Source organism: Oryctolagus cuniculus, chromosome 3, assembly GCF_964237555.1.
Source record: "Oryctolagus cuniculus chromosome 3, mOryCun1.1, whole genome shotgun sequence".
In the NCBI taxonomy this organism is placed as follows: Eukaryota; Metazoa; Chordata; class Mammalia; order Lagomorpha; family Leporidae; genus Oryctolagus; species Oryctolagus cuniculus.
In genome coordinates this window covers 67,595,580-67,604,217 of record NC_091434.1, presented here as the reverse complement: position 1 = coordinate 67,604,217, position 8,638 = coordinate 67,595,580, and the positions used below count along the sequence as shown (strand labels likewise).

General features: G+C 48.1%; 1 pseudogene; it reads right to left on the bottom strand.

Moving 5' to 3' along the window:
- Positions 1-2,123: 2,123 nt before the first annotated feature.
- LOC100349233 (translationally-controlled tumor protein pseudogene) lies at positions 2,124-2,984 on the bottom strand (annotated as a pseudogene).
- Positions 2,985-8,638: the final 5,654 nt, after the last annotated feature.

Sequence of the window (8,638 nt, the reverse complement as noted above, 5' to 3'; positions counted from 1 at the left end):
CACTCAAAGTTAGCCTGGAGAGGAAATGTGTTCTTTCCTGGCCTGAAGATTCTGGTGTCACACCACTAGAGGGGCACAAGTTCCTGAGTTGCAGGCTTCCTTGCCAAAGCTTCTCTATGCTCCTCCGGCATCAGTGATAAGGGGACCTGGGACAAGTGGAGATGTTTGAAATCACTGTCAGACTGGTTTAATGATGTTCATATTGTGTGACAGAAGCTGCACTGTGGCGCAGCAGATTAAAGTCCAGGCCTGAAGCGCCAGCATCCCACATGGGCACGTGTTCTAGTCCTGGCTGCTCCTCTTCCAATCCAGCTCTCTGCTATGGCCTGGGAAAGCAGTAGAAGATGGCCCAAATCCTTGGGCCCCTGCACCCAAGTGGGAGACCTGGAAGAAGCTCCTGGCTCCTGGCTTTGGATCGGCGCAGCTCCAGCCATTGTGGCCATCTGGGGAGTGAACCAGCAGATGGAAGTCCTCTCTCTCTCTGTCTCTACGTCTCTCTGTAACCCTATCTTTCAAGTAAATAAAATACATCTTTTAAAAAAAGTAACAAAAATAATACTAATTGCTTATGGGGTGCTTACTCAGAACCAGGCATGGTCCTGGTAATAAACTTTTGACATGCATTATTTCCTTATTAGAAATTCCATTTTCCAGATGGAAAAACCAAAGCTCAGCATGTCGAAATGACTTTCAAGGATCTGCAGCTGGTCCATGGCTGGAGAGATGATGTTCACCTTATTGTACTGTGGTCTCCAACAGGATCTGTAGCTGCCAGTGTTGCTGGAGTGAACCCAGATGGAGCTCTTGGAGCCAATGGGCTTGCTCTATTTAGGGCTCTTTTAGACCAGCAGCAGCTCTAGGCTAAAGGTTCTCGACATTTAGTACTTCCAAGGTCACCCCAGAGCCACCCAAACTTCGTGATCCTTTATCCTTGACCTCATCTTGGGATTTCCTAGGCCATCAACTGCTTCTGGAACTCGCTGCTTGCAGCTGTTATCCTGCGCTCATCAATGTTCACTGAACATAGCATTTCCACTCCATGTCTTCACTCCAGAACTGTTGAGGAGGGCAGCATGTGTGGGTGGGCGTGGTACTGGCAAGGAATCGCTGCTTTCTTACCTTGCACTCTATACTGGTGACCTCGCTCATCATCCTTAACACCATCAACAAGATACCTGATTTGTCTGGGGCCTGGTGCCCACCTCCCAGCGACCTTTGGGCTATATGCTCTACAGGGCTAGGATGGAAGCCATTCATGATTGCAAGGTCAGATGGACACTCTCCCTTCGACAATGCACAACCAGTAAATGCACAATTTCCTTGCACGGATGTGTGTGGAAGAAGGCGGTGGGGGGAGATGTGCCATCTGGTAAGGTCTGCTCCCACACCCTTCAGTGCTTCTGTTTCAGGGACACTAATAGAGAAAAGGTGACAGTATCTATCTGGACTTACTGGTGAATAGGGACAGCAAGATTTGAGACCTACTGCCATGGAGACCCAAGGAATCCCAGAGGTTCATTGAGGGACACATGACTCTTTGCTGGAATCTTGTCCATTTGCTTAGCTCCCTGGAAGTCCTTGGAGTGCTAACAGAAGTTCTCGGTGTGCATGTCAAAAGAAGGATATAATGAAAGGAAATGCACTCAGGGCATTGATGACAGAACATGGCTCTCTGCCCTCTCAGCTCTTTGCCCTGCAGCTGGAGTCCCTGGCAGGAGTGCCAAGCCTCTAATCTAGGCCAACAGGTTGCGAACACATGCTTTATCTACTCTTGCAGATAAGTGTCTTGTGAATGAATGCCTTTTTGTCTTGGTCATTAGATTTAAAGTCAAGTGAACCGCAGTATTTATTACGCCTTTGGATTATGTTGGCTTTGGCAAAGGGCATTGGAGAAGTTTCCAATGGAATGATCCTATATAACTATGTGCTATGAAACATTTCTGTTTTCAAAATCTCTGTTCAGACCTCAGTGTGAAAAACCAGCCAACACACACACACACTCCTCAGGGAGTTTTCTTATGGGATAATAAATGGTTCAAAGTCAAGTTGAAAGCAGTATGGTGCTGTGAAACAAGGGAAATTAGAAATCATCACTTGTTCCAAAGTTTGGGATCCTAGGATGATTTTTTTTTTGAATTTAAATGCATTTTATTTTTAGACAACCTACATGACAATGTTTTTTGCCTTAAAAACAATGCCTCCACTTGAAGTAAATCATGGTCAAAATAAGTGAGGAGCTCAAGATAACATCAGTCCCACTTCCTGTAAATCCTGGTGTTGTGTGGATGACTAGCAGCAGCCAGTTACGATGAGCAGTGATAGATCCAAATTGCCAACTTTGTTAACATTTTTCCATCTCTAAACCATCCTTAAAGAAAATCATAAACGGGGTTACACCATCCTCACGGTAGTCCAGCAGAGCAACCATGCCATCTGGATTCATGTTTTCACCAATATAGAACTGGTAGTTTTTGAAATTAGCAAGGATGTGCTTGATTTGTTCTGCAGCCCCTGTCATAAAAGGTTTTACTCTCTCTGGTCTCTGTTCTTCAAGTTTGCCTTTGATTGATTTCATGTAATCTTTGATGTACTTCTTGTAGGCTTCTTTTGTGAAGCTGGTTTCCTGCAGGTGATGGTTCATGACAATATCAACACCAGTGATCACTGTGCTTTGGGTACCTTCGCCCTCCGGGCCTTCGGCAGAGGCATTCCCACCGATGAGCGAATCATCAATGTTACCCTCTGTCCTACTGACCATCTTCCCCTCCACCTCCAGGCACAGTCCGCCCGCGATCTCCCGGATCTTGTAGATGTCGGAGAACATCTCATCGTGGCTGATGAGGTCCCGGTAGATAATCATGATGGCGGCTGGTAGGAGACGACGACGGCGGCGCTAGCTTGGCAGGAGCCCGGAGCTCAGAGCGAGCGCAGTGCAGCCGGAGCGGCCCTCGGGGGTAGGGGGGAGCGGGCGGAAAAGGCTCCCCAGGATGATTTGATTAGAGGTGACACCAGCTATTGTGATGTTAGCATGGCTGAGAAATCGCCATGATGTTCTTACCCAGTTGTCATGAACAATATCACCTTTCTTTGGGCCATTTGGAAACTTCCAACAAAATGTAGCCTTCATCAATTCCTAGGAGCAGGACACTCTTATAAGGAACTTAAGCATTTAGCTGATAAAACAGAGAAAATCAATCAAATAGAATCATTTGTATTCACTTATAAAGGTTCGCTTCCAAGTCTGGTTTCCTTATGTAGGTCATCCGCATCAGAGTTACCTGGGATTCGTCTGGGCCTCTGTCCAGTTAGGAATCTGCATTTCCCAGGGGAAGCCTGGGGAATAACAGGGAAATCGCTCCCTTGAGTGCTACTGGGATGTCTTCACATTTGAGAATGGCCTGGAGTAGGTGATTGCCTCACAGTCTGAACAGCCAAACCTCACAGCACCTGCCAACGGGTTATTTTCTTCTTGGCCTGAAATTGATTAGAGCCAGGAGCTTCTTCCAGGCCTCCCATGTGGGTGCAGGGGCCCAAGGACTTGGGCCATCCTCCGCTGCTTTCTCAGGCACATAGCAGGGAGCTGGATTGGAAGTGGAGCAGCCTGATCTTGAATCAGCACCCATATGGGATGCCGGCACTGCAGGTGATGGCTTTACGCACTATGCCACAGCCCCATGCAAAGGTCTTACATGTAGAATTCAATGAGTTTTTAAAACATAAATACTTGTCTTACTCACTCTTAAAATCAGAACATGCCACCCCAGAAAGTTCTCTTGTGGCCCCTTCTAGCCAATTCCTACAGCTTAGGCCACCATTATTCTGATTTTTATCACTGTACATTGGTTTTGCTTTTTCTCAAACTTCACGAAAATGGAAACACACAGCATTTTATGCAGTTTTTTTTTTTGCTCAAAATATGTTGAGATTCTTTTATGTTGCGTATGGCAGTAGTTCGTTCTTTTTTATTGCTAGATCATAGGAATGTGCCACATCTTGTGTACTTTCTGTTGATGGACATTTACGTTGTCTCCAGTCTGTGAATATTGTGAGCCAGCAGTTGTGACCTTTCTCATAGGTGTCTTTCTGTGCACACATGTTTTCGTTTGGGGGCTGGAGGTGGGGGTAAAAAGCTAGGGATGAAATTGTTGGCTTGGGAACTCCTGATTTTGGCAAGAATGTGTGATTTGCTGGGACTTTGAGGAAGCAGATGTGGGAGCAGTGTGCAGGGAGAACTGGGCACGGGAGACAGAAAAACCAGGAGGGATGCCGTCAAAAACCAGAGGGATGCCATCCTTTGTGACTGTGAGTTGATATGCACAGAACTTGGGACACGAGTGGCACTGGGTGCACAGTGGATGCAGAAGTTGGGGAGTAAGCTGGACAGCACGTACTCTTCAAAGGAGGCATTCCTGGGTCCCAGGCTCTCTGACTGGCTGCACGAGAGAGTCCTATTTGCAGGAAGGATAAACGTTTTGGTTGTGGACAACAAAGCAGATCACTGTTTCCAAAAGGCTGCTTCCCAGGGCTCCCCAAGGTGCCGGGCACGGAATATTAGCTGCAGGAATGAACAGCAAGCAATCATGCTATACTTGGGAAGAAGAAAGGGCAGCAGGGAGAGTGGGTGGGCCAAGGCAGAAGCTCACACACCAGAAATTAGTCCACTTACTGGACTGGCTGATTGGGTTAGTTACTCGTGTAATGAGGTGGAGAATTCTGTTCAGCAGAAATTCTCCTCCAGAGGTGCTCCCAAGATCAGTGGGACATGTCTCGTGTCTTCACCCCTCCCCACCCCAGGAAACCCCTGCCGCTCCAGGGTGTGTTTATTCAAAGGGATCACTGATGGACTCTACAGGGCACAAGGAGGTGGTTGAATTCAGATTTAAGAAATGAAGGATTCTTTTTAGCTACTATGCTGAGTGTTATCATCCTTAATCATCTTCTTCTTAGTTTCCTTATCTGTAAAATGGGAGTAAGAATAATAATAATGCTTGTTTCATTTCCTTTATAAATAGTAGATCATAAAATCAAAAGGTTTGCAGTGCTAAAATGTTTTGGAAAAGGTAGGTTTCCCCATTGCTTATCAAATAACGAAGCAACCCACCAAATCCTCAGCTCGCGTTGCAGGGTTTCACTTCCCTAGTGGTGCAGATTGCCTTGTAGTTCATCCTCCCCCTACTCTCTCCACAGCCCGCTGGACACTTGCTGTGGCCGCCACATGTCCCATGCCTGCTCGTGGGCCCATTGGGCCTTGGCTTTTGCCTGCACCCAGGAAATCCTGCCTGAGGCCTGGCACCCACACTAGCGCCACATTAGCACACAGATACCCCCTGTTCTCTATCAGTACCCCACACTACAGCAGAAGTCACCTGTCCTTGAGGTAGAAATGCAACGGACTCTGGCCAAGCTGGTAGGAGGGACCACATCCTCCTCTCCATTTCCACCAGTCCCTGGGGAATTGCAAACGCAGGGCCACTACTGGCCCCAAGTTCCTGATCTTTAATTCTGTGTGGCACCTTCTGCGGCTCTTTCTTCTGGCACCAGATGTGGGACTCTCCCTCTCCCCCTTTCCTTCTCCCCTCTCCTTTGTTGTAATTCCCACAACACAAACCAACCCAGGGAGGAGGCAGCGTGCGTAGTGGTTGCTAGCGAGTGGGGGCGGTGCGGAGAGTCTAGATTAGCCCCTCCGGCATGCGCTGTGTTAAGTCGCCGGCACCAGTGGTCTCCCTAGCTGCCCCAAGCTCGTGTCCTGGGCCACTTTTTTCCACAGGGAGAGCCTCTGCCCTTGGGTCTGGCCCTGCCTCCCTCTTTCTTCATCCTTCCTGCCCTCAGTCCAAATTCCTGGTAAGAATTCTTTGTTGCACTATCCCCTCCCCAGCTTCAGCCGCAGCGTCTCACTGTCACTCCTGGAAGAGCTGGCTTACCAAAGTTTGCTTGTTTTTGTTTCGCTTTAAAGTTTCTCTCTTTCAAATAGATTTGCCATCTTTTAAAATAGTTTCCTCGCCCGTGCACTGATGAATGTTATTCATGGTTATGTCCTACAGCCCCTTCTGTTACACCTCGGCTTCAGGGCGGAGCCTACTTGTGATCCACAGTCGGGTTTACCGTCGATGCCTCGCACGTAGTAAGCAGTGTTGAGGGAGGGAGTGAGCGGACAGACGAATGGACGAATGAAAGCCAGTGTCTTCTCCCTAACCCTAGAAAGAGCCGAGTGTTAGGAACAGGAGCAGCAGGTTTCCATATTAGGACAGTTATAGGATTACATCAGCATTGGAAGGGATCCATACGGGGCACAGAGCTGCTCCTGGGCTTACCCTGACACTGGTGGGCAGGGGGCTTTGGTGGTAGGGTCGCTGCTCCTGGGAAACAAGGGTGCAGCTCTGATTCCTCCCAGAGAGGCTGCGGACCTCGCGCTGGATGACAACGATGTAGGACCATTACCAGTGAGAACCGGGAATTCTCTTGTGACCGCAGGGCTTCGTCCTGTCCATCCCACGCGTGACCCTTCAGCTCAGGTCTCCTTCAGCGAAATCCGGACAGATTCAGAGCAGAATCGCAAACACCCTCACTCCCCCCCCCCCCACTAGAAGCATGAAATGTGCGTTTTATTAAAAGCTCTCTGCCATCCAACCTGTTAAGAGTGGGGAAAGAGAAAGGAGAGCCGCCCTTAGGCATCCTTAGGAACGAGGGCCTCCAGCAATAAGCGTGCTCTTGACATTCGCACCCAACGCTGGGCTTCTTTAGGTCTGCAAGTAAAAGCAGCAGCAGTGTTTGTAGGGCTCTGTCGTTCACCGGTGAATTCGAGGTGCGTGATCTCCCCAAACCCTCACAGTGAACCTGTGAAGTGAGTCACCATTCCCATTCCACAGATGAGAAAATGCGGGCCACCGAGGCCAGTTTTCTTGGTGTCGCATGCCTAGGACAGTGCAGAGTTGGTCTTCCAGCTCCAGGTCTTACTTGCCATCTTGCGTGGACGACAACAGGAGAGCCTGATTGTACATTGCTCAGAGTTTGGGGACATAAAAATCCAAGACATCTCAAGTCTCAAACTATTGGCCTAATAAGTGCCGCAAAGGGCTTGGCAGCCAGTGATGAAGGGCTGGTCTTAGGAGCGGTAGTGGTTGAAGTTGATCAATCATTTGGCCATCTGTAGCTCAGTCTTGACCTCTTACTTGGAGAAGAAGCTGAGAGTGTGCGAGTGTGCGCTCCGTCCTGGCTTCAGGAACCTCGTCCCTGGTTCACCTTGCTGTGGAGGTCAGCACAGTGTGCTGGCTCCTGTCCTGTGCTTTGCAGCCTGACTGCTGTGGGCGAGTCCTGGCTCTTCCATCCGCTGAGTGAGTGACAGCCTTCCCAAGCTCTGGTTTCATTGTTCTTATCTGCTAAGTGGGAACGCGCCAGGAGTCTTTGGTTGCAAGCAATAGAAACAAACCCACTCTTGCCAGGAAAAGTGATGTATTGGAATGGTCTTCGTTTGCTCCCAAAATCAAAGGGAAAGGCCTTGCACAGCATAGAAACTGGGCGGTTTCAGGTAACTAAACTGTTGAAAGAAATACATTCTTGTCAGCCCTGACATCAGGAGGACTCTGCCCCAACTACTGTCAACCCGGGGTCACCCAGGGCAAGCTCCATGGGCCTGACTGGAGTCTGGTGCCCACACTTGGGCAGGGGGAGGAGTCAGGATCTTGACTGACAGTCTCTGCAGAGCCAAGAGGAACGGGTCAGGGGCAGTCACTCAAAAGAAAACTGGAGCACTGTTTGGAAAAAAAGGGAAAGGCAAGAACTGAGGATTACTACAGGATTAAAGAGCACCAGTACTCCACAGGACTGGTTTTAGGATTAAAGATGTAATCAATTTAGCATGCTTAGCATGATGTCTGGCCCACAATGGGTGCTTGATAAATATTTGTTGCCTGTTAGACTGGAACAGAAGTGAGCTTGAGAAGGAATATGCAAAAACCAAGGAGGAAAACACATCAAAAGAGAGAAGGCTCTAACAGGTGGCTTGGCAGGGCAAAGGAGGGGTCTCCTCCAGCTCCCCCGGTACCATGACCGCCCCTAAAATGCTGTGAAATCGGCAGTGAATGCTTGTAATTATTGGAACATTCTATTTTGTATAAAGAATGCAGGGAATGCTAAGTGCACAGGCACCAGTAGTAAATGGACACAAGCAAAGACTGTGTGACGGACCCAGCTGAATAACAGTCACACAGACACATCCGTACAGAGAGCAAATGGCTATAAAGGTGAGGTGTAAGTGATTTGTCTTCAGAAAATTCAGTTTTAACAATCTAAGGAATGGGAAGAATATTTTATAATTATTATGATGGAATCATTTTCAAATTAGAGTAAAATGGTTTTCACTTATTCCTCCGTAACATGAATGAAATGTCTTAACAATGCTACTCTGATATTTCTGCATACCACACTAACTGCAATGAACATTAATATTTATGTGTTACCTACGCTGTTACCGACTGGGCCCGATTCGGTCCCTGGATCCTCATTTCTCTATTCCTGGAGACATAAATGGGAGTTGCAAGTGAGTATCTGAAGACACATTTCCAACGGCTGTAGTTTGTCATTCGTATAGTTTATATCCTGAAAGCTTCATAACCGTGGCAAATCAGCTCTCACTCTGGGA